At 37.3% G+C, this 18,777-nt stretch overlaps 1 pseudogene; it reads right to left on the reverse strand.

The window, feature by feature from the left end:
* Positions 1–14,430: 14,430 nt before the first annotated feature.
* On the reverse strand, positions 14,431–14,548 carry LOC112485761 (annotated as a pseudogene).
* Positions 14,549–18,777: the final 4,229 nt, after the last annotated feature.

Below are 18,777 nucleotides of genomic sequence, written 5' to 3' on the forward strand. Positions count from 1 at the left end.
GGGCACACAATGCTCAATGCTCTGGAAGATTCTAATGGAACACAGTGATAGTAAGTGACTTATTCCACATTATGGGTGGCTATTTCAATTCCTATTTCTTTCTTCCTTATGAAACAAACATTACTGTATTTATTTTGGGAATCAAGAAAGCCCAATAGCCTCATGGTTTTCAACCTTTTATCTCTCAGTCTTTTTTCCATTATCTATATATCATTTTATGCTTGAAAAAGAAAACATGAAACAATGTGAATATGGCATTAAGATAGCCTGGGAGTTATCAAACACAGCTATAACTGACTAGGAAAGGACTCTGTAAGACAGCTTAGATTTCACGCTGCACTCTATGTTACCTTTTTTCTATATCAGTTGCCATCCACTATGCTTTTTATTACTGTAACAGAACATGGAGGGAGAAAAGCCAGAGTATTTCTAAGGAAGACAAAGGAACAATGAAGTAGTAGAATGGGGAGGTTGAACAGGCACTTTTGATGTAATCAAATGAAACTGGATTTTTGTTTGTTTGTTCATTTCACTGTACCTTTAAATGTTGTCCAGGAATATTTTCTCTACTGCTGAATAAAAAATTGATAGGTAACATGACTTTTTTAACTTTTAGTTAAAAGACAGTCTTAAATGTTTTTAAATCACAACACAAAGTCAATTCGGTAATTAGAACCTAGTCTATGACACTTATAAAAATTCAAAACCTGATTAATCGTATATTTTCTCTTTCCTTACAGCCTGTTCTTATTTTGAACAAAAGCCTAGAGCGAGGAAAATGAGTACTATCCGGCTTCTTCTCTTTTTCTCTGGCTTGTATTTCACCTTTTCCCTACCCCACCACCTACATATATATTGCTACTTTCTTATCTCTCTGGAGTCAAAACAAAGGAGAAGGGAAAATAGTAAAGGATAGGAAATTTTTACTTAGACTGATTCTATCCTTAGATGGCTTTACATCCTTGGGACCCGGTATATGTTCAGATTGATTCAAGATGGAGAACTTCTTCCTTGATCTGCTTACATTCATCCTTTTGCTCAGTAATTACTGGTGACTATTTCTTCACCCCCTAAGAATCTGACATTTTGTTTTGGCTTCTTGCTGCTTAATCCCAAGGGAAATCTCTGGGGAAAGTGTTTAATACCCACCTAAGAATTTTCCATAACGCTTGAAACCTATATGATTTTATTAACCAATGTCACTCCAATAAATTTAATTAAAATCAAATTTTCCCACCTGGGGAGTAAGGAGCTGAGTATTTCTACAACAATCCCATCTCATTTGCTGCAGGCCATCCTCCCACAAACTTCGGGGAACTATACCAAGAGTATGTTAGAATCAACTACAGGAGTCTTTCCCAGTACATTAAGCTGACATCATGAGAGCAGGTTCCCATGTCAAAAATTCTCTCTCCAGCCTTACAGTCCTCACTGCTGTCAAAATCCATTTTCAGGTATCATCTCTCTGATTCTACCATGACATATTAGCCAAGTCTTGTAGCCATTTTGTTAATGATACCTTTTTTTTTTTTTTTTTTTCTGGAGCAAGGAAAGCATTTTCCTAGGAGTTCAAGTTGAATTTTTACCCCTATTATTGTTCTAGAATCTGTGAAGGGCACAGAGGTAAACCTTGAATAAGGTAAGTATCATCTTATGAGGTGTCTGCCTTAGGTTAACACTCCATGTTTTCTAGGCAGAGAATCTGCTATCCTGTATTGATTGGGAGTGAACCATTTCTATAGACCTAGGGGTTCAGGAGAATCTGTAAATCTAACGTCGTCAAGTACATTTGCCCCAAAATATCCCCATCTCAGGTCTTAGGGCCACACTTCTTGCCTATCAAGCCCCCAATTTTAGCATGAGAGACTTGCCAGGGCAGAGAATTGTCTTTGTAATTCTCCTTCACTCACACCCAGGTCCAGACCTGATTTTCAGCTGGATCTGCCCTCTAGCTATAGGAACTATGGTCTCTTTGAATGCTGAATTAGAGGTCTTCTGGGCTTCCCACTGAGAAGCCCAGTTATTAAACTGAAACTTACTTTTTTCCTTCAGTTTCACTATGGCAATTAAAAACAATCAATTCACAGTCCACAGTCTTCATAATTACCATTTCCACCATATTTCTAAAATGCTAGAGGTTTTATATAAGCCTATGTCCGTTCCAATCCACTACATAAGAGAGTTTTCATAATTGTGATGCTCAACATGCCAGGGATTATCACGAATTCTCTTATCACCACCAGGACTTTTTACGATCTGGTTGGCAAATTCCCAAATCCTATCATAAGGGTATTCTTCCTTGGCCCTTTTCTAGTGCCAATTGTCTTAGTTTGGTTTCCTCAAGAAGTAGACCCTGAGGCAAATATTCGAATGCAAGTTGTTTATTTGGGAATTGCAGATAACACCAGTAGGGTAATAAGGAAATGATACAGGAAAGAAAACATAGTAAAGAGTACACACAAAGCCAGCTGCCACTAAGGTTTTAACCTCACAGGGAAACTTTGGGAAATAGTGTCAGATATTGCCTCAGAATTACCCAAGTTGAGATACAAGAGAGCTGTAGGATTTGCAGGTATATAATGCACCTCAGTTTCATATTTCAAGTCAATCTTATTGTAAGACTGTTTCAAGGAGTTAATTCCCTGACACTTCTGGCCTACTTCATCCCCACGCAGTAGCATGGCCCCTCCAGTGCTAGAAAAATCCTTACAAATGAAGTTCCTAGTAACCACACGTCAGGAGCACAGAGAAAGGGAAGTGTCTACAGGATATGAGTGAAGCATTGATGACATCTGCTATAAGCTCCTCCGTGTGCCTCACATTCACTCCACGGGAAACATTCTCATACCTTTGCCCAGAATGAGATTGAGGATCTTGAATTGATGTGATTTAAGCAAATTGGTCATTGGACTTTTGTCCTCTAGATTTCCTGCCTGAGAATCAGACCCAAGTCAATATAGCTTCCTTCTCTACTAACTGCAGCAACATATACATTTAGCTCTCCAAAGGGTCATATAGCAGTCCATCTCCATTAGGCTGAAGCAAAGAAGGGGAGGGGTAGACTTTTAACATAGCAACAGCCAACTCCTAGGAAATCTTTTTACCAATCTTCCCACCTCTCCCATTTATGACTTTTTAAAATATCTTTGATATGGTTAAGCAACCAAGGAACATGAAGGTAGTTATTGAATATTTCCGTTATAAGTTATCACATGCAGGAAGGCTTGGTATTTGGTATTTTTCAATTCCATACCTCAGTAGGAATGGAGGCAGGAAGTATTCTAATCTAATATCTTCTAGGGGCAGTGTTTGGAACTAAATAGAAATTTTTCAAAGAATGATTTTACAAATGATAGTGATAAGAATGGGAAGAGATCAAGTGGGCACTATAATATTTATAGAATATCAAGCACTTTACACTATTTCCCTTTCATCTTTACAACAGCTCTATGACCTAGGTTTAGCTAGACCCATTTTGGTGAAGGAAATAAGCTCAAAGTTTTGCCCAAAGCATAAGCCATTCAGTAATTGGTTGGGCCTGGAATGAAATGTTTTACGGGTCTGGCTCCAAAGCTCATGATCATTCCATTACACCTGGAACAGAAATCATAAACTCTAAATGCTACCAGGGACCAGGGAGAAAAAGTAAATGTATGATATATATGACAAGGCATAAGAGAGTGAAAATGGCTAACGGGGGAAAGACTATTCTAGTGCTGACCAAGCAAAACAAAACACCATGACTTTGAACTGAATCAGGTCCATAAGTCCTTAGTTTGCTGATTTTGACCAACTTCGGTGTAGCAGATTTGAAGCTATGCAAACTCAGGGATGGACCCTTGTTCAGCCACCACTCTAATGAATCATTCAATCTCTGTGAACCTCAGTTTCTATCCTTGTAACATGGGTATAACAAACTTCTACTTTATAGTGGGAAGTGAAGATTTTAAAACATGTATGGAAATTTCCTAGCACATAGAGCCACTCTGCAAAGGAAAATTCTTATGTTTTTAATGAAACTTTAGGCTTGTCCTTTCTCTAGAACTCTCTCTCTCTATTCCTAATGATCTTATAGCACAGAAAGGAGAACTTAATGAGGGAACATCCAGAACACACAGGGATTCTACACAGATCTCATGGACTATTTAAAATTATGGAGGCACGATAGCAGGACTGGTCAACCTTCACCTGACTCCAGTGCTTAATGGTCAGAGGGATGCCATGTGGAGGAGGAGAAATGGCCACTGCACACTCAGGTCTGATGAGTTAGTCAGAACAGGAAGCATGGGTTATTTTTTATCTCCGCTCTAATGTCAGGTAATCTATTTTACTGGAAACACAGGTATATTTTCTTTCAAATGAGTTTATGATCATTATTAACATAAAAAAAATGAAAATCAAAAAAGAACAGATATTCTAACAAATATTTGAAGTTACATTATTTTTGTATCACAGGATATATTTTGGCAATGAGTTTATGATCATTATTAACATAAAAAAATGAAAATCAAAAAAGAACAGATATTCTAACAAATATTTGAAGTTACATTATTTTTGTATCATAGGATATATTTTGGCATGGTATTGATTTATAAAGATCTTTCAAGTATAATACTTGTATTAGGAATTTGATTGGATAATCCAAAAAAAAAAAAAAAAAACCCAGAATATTTTGGCAATGAGTTTATGATCATTATTAACATAAAAAAATGAAAATCAAAAAAGAACAGATATTCTAACAAATATTTGAAGTTACATTTTATTTTTGTCATAGGATATATTTTGGCATGGTATTGATTTATAAAGATCTTTCAAGTATAATACTTGTATTAGGAATTTGATTGGATAATCCAAAAAAAAAAAAAACCCCTGAATTTTCTTCTTTTTAATGAGAAGAAAAATGCCAACTCTTGGGATTATGATGGTATCAGATCTCACAAGAACACCATTTGCTCTTAGATTTGAGCTTTCCAGCAAGGGCATGGAAACATAATGCACTGTAATCCATTCCCGAAGTCAGGTATTATGTCAACAGGAGCTCATATGTTTCTCAGAACATTAACACAATTCAAAATTATCTCCACATCTGTCACTCCTTGCTAACAATAGCAACTTGCCATTAAGTTCTCCACCACCATCTAGGAATTAATTCACTAGAAGCAAAGCTCCAGAAGAAGTTAAGAGTTCTAATGTCCTTCCCAAGTGTATAGTAAGTTGCCACTTCAACAGTGACAGGCTAGGAACCCTCTTTAGCTGCAGTGTGAAATAGAAACAGAAGTAGTCTGTGAATCCTAATGACCTGATGAATTGGGCATTTATCACATTCCTGAAATTATTTACCTACAGGTACAACTCTCGCATTGGTCAGCAAGGCCCTGGAAGGCAGTCATCATGTGTGATTCCTCTCTGTACTGTCTAGAGCACATGTACTGCAAATAAAAGCCTCATACATACTCACTTTCATTAATAGCTTTAGCTTCCTTCTAAAAACTGTGCACACAAAGAACTGAGCAGACGGATTTGCATTTTGCTTCTTCTATGTCCCTGGCTCATCTTTCTGTGGATGGTCAAAGGAGGAAGTAGTAGCAGGAGGCAGAAGCAGAGCTCCCAAAGAGCAGGTGTGTGGAAGTATATCTGAAAGCCCTCTCTAGCACGTCCTTATCCCACACCCCGGACTAAAGAAAGAGTTGAAGACAAGGAAGATATAAATAGAAAAGAGAAAGAGGACAACTATTCACTTCTACTAATATACAGTATTTGCAAACATGATCCTACTTAATCCTTGGCACACCCGTATGGGATATAGAATCATCTCCATTTTAGAAGAAGAAAATGAGAGGTTAAATAATTTGTCCAAGGGCACACAACTACTAAGTGATGAAGCCAGGATTCAAAACCAAGTCTATCTGCAAAGCCTGATCTTTCTATTAATCCAAGGTGCCTTTCTGGAAGATATTAAGTAGAAAGCCATTGAGTTTGTGATTACATCCTCCACTGGCCAGGCCCCTTGCCCTACCTAGCAGTGGCTATACCTGGCTGGGTCCCTTGAGCCCCATCAGCCAGGAGGTTCAGGTGTTAGAAAGGGCAGAGCTAGTGTGGCCTGGGCATCTAGTATCTAGGGCCCAAAGGGCTAACTAACTCTTTGCTAAAGTTACAGCTGCTGTGTTTTTAGTGATACAGTATCTTATAATTGAGATATAGTCAGTTTTACATAATGCACATAGTTCCTATTATTTGTACTGATAAAATGAATCAGATGCTCTACCAAACCTAACATAATTTACATCTCTTTGTTTGAAAGCCAACCGTCAAAAACAAAACTCACGAAGAATTTACTTTTACCTCTTTCTTCCAGTCAGGGCTTTGGTTCTATCTGAGATGTCAGATAGGACCACATGGAAGCCTGATATTTACTTCTTGCATAGCCCATCTTCTCTAAAGATTTGGCGAAAGAAGATGTCCTCAGAGATTTGCAGCCAGAAACTGGAGGCCTGCCTATTCTTGGCTAGTTTCATGTGAAGAACAAAAACCTGAAACACCAAAAGAGGAAATGGGATCCATGGGAAATCAGGTGAATCCTGGAAGTGACCTGCCTAAAGCTTGCTCTCATACTATACCTCCTTCTACAAAAGGCCTCTCCTAACAATCTCACTAAGGGCATCAGTTCTTTTAAACACGTTTTAATATCACCTTCCTATGGGCTGGATAACCCCAGAAAGCAGAACTGGGACCAGTGAGAGGTAGCGAGGAGGCCAATTTTGATTCAACGTAAGTCCAAACTTTCAACTAATTATTGTTAAATGGGAAAGTCATTGAACTGGGAAAAATTTGAGATTGAACCCTATTAACTTCTAAGGTCAAAATTTCAATTTCATGATTTTAGATTTTTAAATGTAACTAGTCACCTTGTGGGGCCCATGGGTGTGAGATGTGGGAGAGCAACATGTTAGGGAAACTTTCGAACCTGGATTGTGACCTAGTGGTTCTCTTGGTGTAGAATCCTATAAAGGCCACCATGATCATGAGTGCCTGAAAAAGGGTTTGCCGAGGGTCAGAATCCAAATACACTTCCAAGGGAACAGCTTATAAGATATGGAGCTGTATGTTAGGAGTCAGTGCAGAATTGTTTACCAAGAGCTCAGTCCTGATTCTCTAAATCAGAAAAGAGACAAGCCCATTCCACCACTACTCCCCACCAATGAAATCTCTAATGGCTGAATCACTAAAGCAACAGCTGCGGCAGGTGTAAAATCAGAAGCTTGTAGAACAAAGACAGTGGGAAAGTTAGGAGGGGGGCAGGCAGCATGATGAAGATGTAAAGCATGCTGGTCCAGGCTGAATCTCTGGACACTGGATTCCCACTACAAGCCTACAAGCTCTGCCCCACCTTCAAGTAGCAGGCCCACTTAACACCAGAGATAATGGCCACTTGCTCCTCAGCTTTGCTGAGGGTCAGTCCTATTGGGTACCTACATGCAAAGGTGTACATAACCTGAACACATAATCAGGTTCTGCTGATATCAAAGTAGGGCAGTGTGTGACAACTTTGTAAAAGATTTTCTAAATCTAAATACCAACTTTCCCTGTCACTTGATCTCTCAGCCTTCTTTTTGATCTAACATGACACTATGACATTTATCTATCTGACTTTTGGAAAGAGTAGGGTGCTTTGGAAAAGGCATAGTGTTTGGAATCTGACAAACCTGGGTCTGAAATCTATTGTTGCCACTGAACCAACTGGGCAACCATACATTGATTTTTTTTTAAAACTCTCTGAAACTTAGCCTCAATTTGTTCATCCGTAAAATGAGACTCATGACAACTCCCTAGAAGAGATGAAAACTGGGATCAATGAGATTTGAAGGGGAGGGTTATATGAGATCCCCAGAAATTTACAATAAATGTTCATCCTCTGCTTCTTTGCTCTTTCTGGGCCCCCTTAGACTATACTACATCCATTAAGAAGCCAGATTCTCTTTCCAACAGAGTACAGCACTTTAAAAATATAATATATTTTCAGTGATGGCTATGTGATTTATACAAAATAAAGCACCTTCTGCCAACTAAGTAAATAGAAGAGAGCATGTACTCATTCCTGTTCTAATTTAATCTGAGTGCCTAGAGGTCTTTGCAAGGTAAATATTGTTTTCACTCTGACCTTGGTGCAATGTTCCCATTGAATTTGTCTCAGTCCATCCTTTTGATGTCATGCTGACACCTCCCTAAAAGATTGAAAGCACTTTGTTGAGAACAGACATTAAAGAGATTTAAGAACCAGTAAATACCCATCTACCTTGGACTATGGGAAATTGGGATGTTCTGGGCGACTTGCTGTTCTGCCTGATAAAGGATTAGCACGTATGCCTGAATTCCCAATTTTCAAAGAATAGAAACCATCAAAACACATGACCAGTGTTGAATACCAGATATTTGGTGATTTGGGAGCCTCCTTGAAGGCTGGCAGGGATGTGGGGCTCCCTGAAGGAACGTTGATAACTCTGGTTGGCACAAAAGGATAAGCAGAGCTGTGTTCTCTCACTCTGGAAATTTTTTAAAAGCATTTTTGATTCTGATGTATTTCCTCGTTGCTTGTTTCTTTTTTGTGAAGATTTAGAGAAAACATTTATTCTAGTCTTTCCTCCATGAAATTTTAAAAAAGATATTTATATATAATGCTCAATTTGGCCAATTTAGTGAAAAACAACTACACACAGTCAGTGAGTCACTAATTAATGGGTCAGTACCCTCTGGCTCCACATGGATAGATTCAGATATTCAGGAATTAAATGCTGCCTTGATATTCATATACAGTTTATTTACTTTAGAAATAACTTTTTTTTTCTACTTTAAAGCAAATGTTTATTCACTGTAAAACATTTAGAAAATACAGCCAACAGAACAACAACGACAATAAAAATGTATCTGTAATTTACTATTTAGAGATGACTACTGTTAATACTTTGAGAGGTTTGCTTTTTTCCTAGGCATAATGAAGATATATTTTTTAAAAAAGTTCATAATCCATAAACTAAACTGGTATCTACTCTTTTGCCTTCTCAACAATATCTCATGGTCGTCTCTCTGTATTCTTTTTCAACATACATTTTAATGACTGCAAAGAATTCACTGTGTAATAAACCATAGTTTATTCTGAAATCTAGCAACAGTCTCAAAAGCAACACTATTATTCAAAAAGAAGAAAAAAAGAACACTTTATGGCTAAATATTTGCTTACCTTCAAGTCTATTTCCACTAGATTAATTCTTGGAAGTGGAATTGAAGGACTAAAATTATTTTAAAAAAAGTTTGTTGTCAAGTTGTTCTCCAAAGGTTTAAACCAAAGTATACACTCCACTGGTAGTATACTGCTGTTTATATGTCTGTTGCAGAGAAAATAGTGAAATTCTTGATGTCAGGAATTGTTTCATCCTTGTATCTAACATCTTTATGCTTTTGGACATTGAGTCGCTGAAATACTTTTTGAATGATTTAATGACTCATTGTTTAAATGAATATGTAATATCTGACAAGCTTATATAATGTCTCTGGGGTTCAGCTTTCTCTTTTGCAAAATGAGAATTTTGTGTTATATGCTAGCATTCTATGATTTCATATATCTTATTGAAAAGCAATGACCTAGATATCCTGGGGGAGAGTACCCATATGTACAATATGTAATCACATTAATGGGACTTGTAAGCATGAATCACATGTAAGCCAATTATAATTGTATAGATATACATAGGGATGTGCTAACTACTCAAGAAGAACAGGGATAGATGACATGAAGGAAGGTTCCTGAAAGATGATGCTCAGTTAAACACAGATTACTGGCTTTCTATCAGTACAAAAAAAAAAAAAAAAAAAAAGGCCTGTTTCCTACTCAGGATTCTGTGTTTTACTGGTATCTAAAAAACAGGAAGTAGAATTATCTGGAAATTCAGTTTCCTTAGGTAAGTTCACCCAGGACAAACAAGCTTATTCCATTAGATTTTAGGAACATTTCAATCACTTTTAAATTACCTAGGATAAAATTGGATTTGTTGACTTTCATGATCTTAGACCTAGTTTATTGACAGTGAATGCCTGTAGACCACTCTCAATTATCCAGGCAACAATCACACTTACCTTCTATAACAGTTCTTTCCCCAAGCCATCCCTGCTTCACAAAAATATTTGTCTCCCACTATCACTCAGTATTAATGTGTGAATGTTTACTGAGAATCTATAATATGAATTCTAAGCTACTAGGGAGGAAATGGAGAAATGTGGTATACACTACAATGGCAGGCATACACAATGTGTCAGACATATGGAGGAAGAGGGAACTGATACCTGGGAGTTAGAGGAAGTCTCACAGATGGTTCTTGAAGGTGATTCTTGAAGAATAAGTTCAAGATTGCCAGGTAGATGGAACTGTGTGGATGGCACTATGAAGAATAGGATTCAAGCAGAGAAAAAGCACAGAAAGTCACATAAAGGGGACATAGAATGGTGTTGGTATTTTTATCAGTCTCTCCCAACCTATGCCTCTCTCCATACCATCCCCGCAATGGGTCATACAATGGAGGAGTAGAAAACCTGACTCAGTCTTGTCTCTTTGCTGTAGTTCCTGAAAAGGCTGTTGTTGTTCCCTAGTTATGGTTGGCTCTGTGGCCACTGCTTCATCCTGAACTGCCTCCACTGTGATGCTCTGGGTGGAATCTAGGAGATCCAGCCTCTCCAGCACTATAGATCATTTAGTCTCAAAGTTGTAGCTACCTTATTCTTTTAGTTTAAGAACTTCCCTGGTCTGGGGAAAGGGCTACTTTTAGAGCAGTGTCAATCACTACTGCTCTCAGAGAATTACTTCTGAGCTCTGAAGCCATGTTTCTAGGTGAGGCACACATTTTCCCCACTTCTTTTGGCAGATGACATATGCAAAGCCTACCTTGCTTAGCCATTAAACATATCTGAATCCATATCCATCCTTAAATCTTTATCTTTCTCAAAAAAAGTGTTCTTATTCCTGCCCAAGAGTATTCTCTTCGCTTGTGTCTTAAATGAGTGCTTCTCCAATATGGGAAACATAGAAATCACTTGGAGACCTTGTTAAAAATATATTCTCAAGACCCACTCAGCTAAATCTAAATCCCAAAGGAAGAGTGAGGAATCTATAATTTAACAAGCTCCCCAGCAATCCATTTCCTTGTGGTAAAGTATTTCATGTCAAAAAAGTGGGGAGGATATAGATACAGTGTATATCCTACGTGACCTCTTGAATGCAATCAAGCTCTGGTCTGCTGAACAGCATCTGGGATCCACTGTTTTGTGTTTCCATACCTATCTGTCTCTTCAGTACCCTTTTTTAAAAATTGAGATATAATTGGGATTAATTTCAGGGATATGACATAATTATTTGAATTTGTGTATATTGTTAAATGATCACCACAATGAGTCTAGTTAGCATCCATTGCCTCAAATATTCACATTTTTCTTGTGAACTTTTAAGATCTACTTTCTTAGCAACTTTCAAATATACAATATAGTATTATTGACTAAAGTCACCATGCTGTACATTACACTCCAGGATTTATTTATTTTATAACTGGAAATCTATTCTTTTGACTCCCTTTACCCATTTTGCCCATCCCCCAATCCACCTCTGGCAATCAAACAATCTGTTCATTGTATCACGAGTTCAATTTTTTTTTTCGATTCCACATATAAATGAGGTTATACAGTATTTGTCATTCTCTGTCTGACTTATTTCATTTAGTGTAATACCCTCGAGTTCCATTTACATTGTCACAAATGGCAGATTTCCTTCTTTCTATGGCTGAATAATATTCGACTGTGTAAATACACCACATTTTTTTTTATCCATTCATCTATTGATGGACACTTAGGTTGCTTCTGTGTTTTCACTGTTGTAAATAATGCCCTGTAATAAACTTGGGAGTACAGATCTATCTTCAAGATAGTGATTTCAATTCTTTTGGATACAGATCCAAAAGTGGAATTGCTGGATCATATGGTAGTTGTATTTTTAATTTCTTGAAGAAATTCCTTACAATTTTCCATAATGGCTGTACCAATTTACATACCAACCAATGTATACAGGGTCTCCTTTTCTTTATATCCTCACCAACACTTAATTGTTTTTTTTTTTATAATAGCCATACTAACATGTGTGAGGTAATATCTCATTGTAGTTTTGATTTGGATTTCCCTGATGATTAATAATGTTGAACATATTTTTAATACCCATTGGCCATTCCTAAGTCTTCTTTGGAGAAATGTCTAATCAAGTCCTTTGACCATTTTTAACTGGGTTATGTCTTTTTGCTACTGAAGTTTAGAAGTTCCTTATATATTTGCAAAGTTCCTTATATATATCCAAAGGATATTTACCCTTTATCAAATAATATACAGTTTGCAAATATTTTGTCCCACTACACAGGTTGCATTTTTACTCTGTTGATTGTTTCCTTTGCTGTACAGAAGGTTTTTAATTTTATGTATTTCCACATGTCTATTTTTGCTCTGTGAAACAGCTCTCATTTCCCTTCTCTGTGAGGCTTGCTATTACCATTCAATGTTATTAAATAAAAAGAATCATTTTACCAAAAGGAATAGGAGAATGAGAAAGCATTTGACCATATTAAGCCATAGTTTCAAAAGGGGAGGAAGACTAAGAAAAAGGGCAAAGGTATTAAACTGGTGATGGTCTGAGATCCTGAGGTAAAATTGGCAGATTAAGCCTCTCATCCTGTTTACTCCAAGTATCTCATCATCCGTCACCCTCATCTGCACTATTCCTTCATGTTAAAGGTCCCTAAGAATGAGTTATATTGTGCTTTTCTTTTTGTGGTTTATTTAAAATATATTTAAAATGCACTACCATTTTTTATTTATCAGCAAGTTGAAGGACATGAGTGTGGAATAAAAGTCTGAGGTAAGGGTTGAAGTTGGAAGAAAGAACAAAGGAATTATGCCACTGAAATATTTAGAGGAAACTGGGGCATGGTGTTTATGCCATTGAATACCTAAAGAGGTCTGGGGTAGGGAGTCAAGGTGGCAGAGAGCCTTACAAACATTGCAAAAGTTTGAAAGAGATGTGAAGACATATAAAACCCTAATTTTCAGCATTAAAAGGAATCTTAGTAGTCACAGATCACAATATTTTTTTTATTCCAACAGAAACACTATTTGTATGTGTCCCCTGCCTAGAGTCTCTCCCAGGATCCTAGAGAGTAAAAAGGAATAAAACTCAGCTTGAGGTTTTGTTCTTTCTTGTAAATGCATGGAGAGGCTTCTACCTAGGAGGATAAAGGGGCAGAGAAGAAACTTAAGGTAAGAATGCATGCCCCGAAGCTGTGACATTTGGCAAAGTGATTAGGCAGTAACATTAAACAAGCTCCCAGGCCATTTCCAAGTGATTGCTATGGGCACCTGTGTTGCTTGTGAAGGCCAGGTTTGATATGGAAAAAAAACAACTCTCTTTTAATTAAAACCTGAGGATGATTGTAATAGAAAATTCATGAAAGAACTGTTTGGTTTCTTCATCAGTGCACCTTTTTCTCTGTTAAAAATAATTTCTTTTTACCCTAAGGAACATAATGAAGAAAAAATATTTGGCCAGAATAAGCGGGAGATGCAGAGAGAAGGAATACATTAATGGTATTTTCTAGAGTAAAATCGTCCACCTCTGACTCCTGCCTCTCCAGGCAGACCTGTCAAAGTGAAGGCTGTGCTTTTTATTACAGTGGCTTACACAGAATTATTCTTTAGTCTGATGAGTTTATCAAATCCTTCTTTGACTGTCCAAAGTCACTGGCCAGAAGCTGAATGGTATCTGGAAGATGCAATCAGACTGAAAGCTTTCCACCAAGTAATACCTGGTTAGTGAAAATTGGATATATCCCTTCTTTCATAGTCACCACTGCCTTCTCACTTCTGCTTCTTCCTGGTGGTTGTTAGCTGACTTCTCTGGTCCCCAATAAGCTTCTATCCAGGGGTCTGGATATGTTCTTGCTTCTCATACTTTGGCTATTATATAACTTAAGGGAGGAGCAGGCTCTGCTATTTTCAATATATGGCTTTTGAGGTTGTCCTAAGCATCCAAATCCAGTTGGAAGATATGCAGGAAGTTTTTATGCATCTAGTCTAAAGTGGCAAACATCATTTACTCTCATGTTCCACCACTGTCCAGTCACCTGGCGATGTTTTGTTGCATGGGAGGCCAGGAAATATAGGCTAGCTTTGAGCTCAGGAAGAAAAGAAAATGGATTTGGTGGACAGCTAGCAAGACTCTGCCATATTACTCCCTCTAGTTGATTGATTGATTGATTGATTGATTGATTTTTTTTAGATGAGGCAACCCTTGGTTGGCCTCACAGATTGCAAGGACTTTGTCAGCTTACAATCTCTTATTTTTTTCATTTTTTACACCTACAGTACTTGGTCTTTGTAGGTGGTCTCCCATCCAAGTACTAACCAGGCCTGACCCTGCTTAGCTTCCGAGATCAGATAGATCAGGCTTTTTCAGGGTAGAATGGCCATAGATGTACTCCCTCTAGTTTTTGTTTAGTGTCCCTTTTAATTTTACTTTTTGACTTTCATTTTAGTGTAATTCATCAAAGTCCTGTTATTTGAAACAATTTACGATAGATTAAGCCTGATTCTGGAGGACAAACTTCAATTACTGGACTAACCTTTATCAACTGCCACATGCAACATAAGACAATTGTGCAAACACCTCAATCCTTAGGGCACAGCTCTACAAAAATAGATGGGTCATTCCCCGAGCATCAGAGGACTCAAACACAAGGAAAACTTGTGTGTGGAGTGAGAAGGAGGATAGCTCAGGACCTGTGTTTTGGTTCTCAATCCATGTTTGTACACTTTTTCATCTTAGGTTCTAGAGCAATTGAAAATAAGAATGTTTTTAGTAATTTCTGAGTTACCTTAATCTGTCAGCAATGAGAGAAGAGAAGCTCTGCTCCTTATATTTATTTAATTAACCAGAGTCATGTGGATTTTTAGACATAGTCTTAATATGAATTAATCATTCAGTACCATTAGACACCTCCCTGCCTAAGTCCAAATTCAGAATAATTCTTAAGGCAAGAGTGAGATTTTTGTGAAATCCATGCTTCGCTTAAATAATCTCCTTTTCCCCAGTTGGACTGTAGGATTTCTCACTGATGGCACTATTGATACTTAAGGCCAGATAATGATTTATTGTTGAAGAAGGAGCCACTGTAGGCACTGTAGAATGTATAGCAGCATCCCAGACTTCTACTCACTGAAGTCTAGTAATACCCCCTCCCCACAGTTGTGGCAATAAAAATGTCTCTAGACATTCCCAAGTGTCTGCTAGGGGAAGCAAAATTGTCCCCATCTGAAAACTGGTGAGTTGAAGAGAGGTTCAGCTTGATCCTTTTAGAATAAGAAATCACAAAGATGTCTATTTTCCTGACCTAATGCAAAGTAAGTACTTATTTACAGGCCTCAGGGTAGTACATGCACTCATAACACATACACACCCGTGAACTGATATTTTTATTGGTTAATTAGTCATTTGTTTAAATTTTAATAAAAGTAAAGAGCATAAATGTGTGGATGAGCTGGTCATGAGAGGAACAGCAGCACAGTATCAGAAATAGTGGCTGATTAAAAATAGGGAATAAGAGAATTGACATGCAATGTTAAGTACCTCATATCACCCAGTATGGTGTTTTACATGAAAATATGCATCATTTCACTTGATCTTTCTAACTATCCTCCCAAATACATTGTAAATAATCAATTAATACTATCAATTATAGTAATATCAATTACTAAAGATAATATCTCAATTTTTCAAACAAAGGAAGTGAGGCTCAGAATAGTTAAGTAATTCATCCAAGGTTACAGGAACAAAAAATGGTAGAGTGAGCAAACTCAGGTCTGCCTTACTTTCAGACCCATGCTCCTTTTATAATACCTCTCAACTGTGAATTCCTCTGTATTACCCACTACTTTATCAGTGTAAACAAAAGTCATTTTGGGAAGGATTTTATATGTAGCTCAGTAATGCAACTATAAGAGAAAGCCCTGAGTATTCCAGGTCCCATCAAAGACACTGTAAGCCTGCATTAAACAACTCAGGAATTCTCTCAAGAAGATACCTGAAGTCTAAGTCATAAAGTAGTCATAAAGTCTAAGCCATAAAGAAAAAAGAAAAATAAAAGAAGAGCTATTGTTGCCAAAAGTATATGGAAGCTATGACCAAATATACTACAACTATTTCTACACAGATGAAGAAAAAGATCCAACATTTTCTCTTAAATAGACTCAAATGACTACCAGAGAAAATTTTTATCAGAGCTGTGCCTTTCAGTGATTCTGTTTTTAAAATAGACCCAGTAATGTACTGTTCAAATAAAGATACCATTATCTATCCATCTTGATTAACTACAGTACTGCCACATTGTCCTTACTTGAAATGCCTGGGAATTTGGAAGCAGTCACTGATTGTCTAGACTAAATTGACAACGCCCCTTGAAACTACTCGCACAGCTTTCAGACCCTTATGGGCTACTTATTGGTTTATAATAAAGGTGAAAATACACAATGAGTGGCAAATAAGCATATCAAAAGATGTTGTGTATCACATGTCACCAGGAAAATGCGCATTAAAGTAACAATGAGATACTACTACACACGTATTAGAACGACCAAAATCCAGAACACTGACAGTACCAGATGCTGTCAAGAATGTGGAGCCACAGGAACTCACATTCATTGCTGGTGGAAATGCAAAAGGGTACAACCACTGTGGAAGACAATCTGGCAATTTCTTACAAAACTAAACTTTCTCTTTTCATATGATCCAGCAATTGCACTCTTTAGTATTTACAGAAAGAAGCTGGAAACTATGTCCACACGAAAACCTGCACATGGGTGTTTGTAGCAGCTTTATTAATAATTGCTGAAACTCAGAAGCAACCAAGATGTCCTTCAGTAGGTAAATGAATACATTGTGATACATCCAGACAATGGAATATTATTCAATAATAAAAATACATTTATTTTTAAGCTATGAAAAGATATGGAGGAAACTTAAAAGCATATTACTAAGCGAAAGAAGTCAATATGAAAAGGCTGCGTGATGTATGATCCACCTATAAGACATTCTGAAAAAGTCATAACTATGGAGACAGTAAAAAGATCAGAGGTTGCCTTAGGATAGAGGGAGGGATGAAAAGGCAAAGCACAGACTTTTAGGACAGTGAAAATACTCTATGATACTATAATGGTCATTATAAATTTAAAATATAAATTTATTATAATTTTTAATTATGTTTGCCCAAATCCATAGAATGTATACCATCAAGAGTGAACTCTAAAGTGAACTATGGACTTTGGGTAATTACGATGTATCAGTGTGGGTTCACTCAGGTAGAGGCTATTAATAATGGGGGAGGCTGTGCATATGTGAGAGCCCAGAGTATATGTGAAATCTCTGTACCTTCTGCTCAATTTTGCTATGAATCTAAAACTGCTCTAAAAAATAAAGTCTATTAAATAGATGCAGTGAGAACAACACATAAACAAATATTAATTTAAATCCAGTTATCTTTCAGTCATTGGGATAGGTGCTATGAAGGTCACTTGATGAACAAAATACAGGCCTGCCCTTTAAGCAGAAGCTTACCACCCATTTGGGTGGATGCACGTCTACATGGGAAAGGGATATTGTAGTATGTGAAGAATGCTATGATAGTTTGCATTCTTGCTCTCCCTCCCACTGTGGGCAGAGTAGACTTTGCTGTCCAGTGATCATGGGCTTGGCCACATAACTTGATTCAGCCATGAAATAGTGGCGAAGGTGATTGAACAGAAGCCTTAAAAGTGTTTGTGTGTTTGGCTTACTTCTTTTCCACTCCAGAGGCATGAGAACATGCCTTACGTAGCCATCGCCCTCATCAACCTGGGTGCCAAAATGAACATGTACAGAGCAGACTTGAACCCAGCTCATCATCTGGAGCCCATCCCACCCTCAGCATGAAGCAGAGCTGCCCAGCTGAATCTTACATAGATCACCTGAACCATTGTTGAACTGCAGACCCTTGAGCACTAAGATAAATGCTTACTGTTTTAAGCCACTGATTTTTGCAGTGGTTTATTACATACTAACACAAACACCAAACAAACAGCACCTAATAATAACTGTATACATATGTGTATGTATGTATGTATACATGTGTGTATATATATGTACTGAACTTTTAACACATTATCTATTTGCCCTGAGAATATTCGTTGGTAGTGCTTGCCACTGTAGCATTTATCCCGAGATAACTCACTGATTACAGTTCTAAGCTTACCCCCAAAGTTGGCCGTGAAATATCCCTGCTTTTGTTATTATTTTTGCATCACTCTAGTATATCGATAGTCTTTGGAAACAAATGGTATCATTCTTTTTATAGCATTCTGTTTTTCCTCTGAGAAGTCTAACGATAATCTAATGGGTTTTCCTTTATATGTTACCATCTTCTTTTCCCTGGCTGCCCTGAGAATTCTGTCTTTGTCTAATTCTGTCTAATTTTAATACAATGTGTCTTGGTGAAGGCCTTTTTGGGTTGAGATAATTGAGTATTCTGTTGACTTCTTGAATTCCAAGCTCCAGCTCATTCCTTAGATTTGGGAAATTCTCGTCCACTATTTGTCTGAAAATGCTTTCTAATCTCTGCTCCTTTTCCTCCCCTTTGAGAATTCCCATTATTCTTGTTTCTTCTCCTGATATCA

The sequence above is a fragment of the Pteropus alecto genome, unplaced genomic scaffold (assembly GCF_000325575.1).
Source record: "Pteropus alecto unplaced genomic scaffold, ASM32557v1 scaffold188, whole genome shotgun sequence".
Classification (NCBI taxonomy): Eukaryota; Metazoa; Chordata; class Mammalia; order Chiroptera; family Pteropodidae; genus Pteropus; species Pteropus alecto.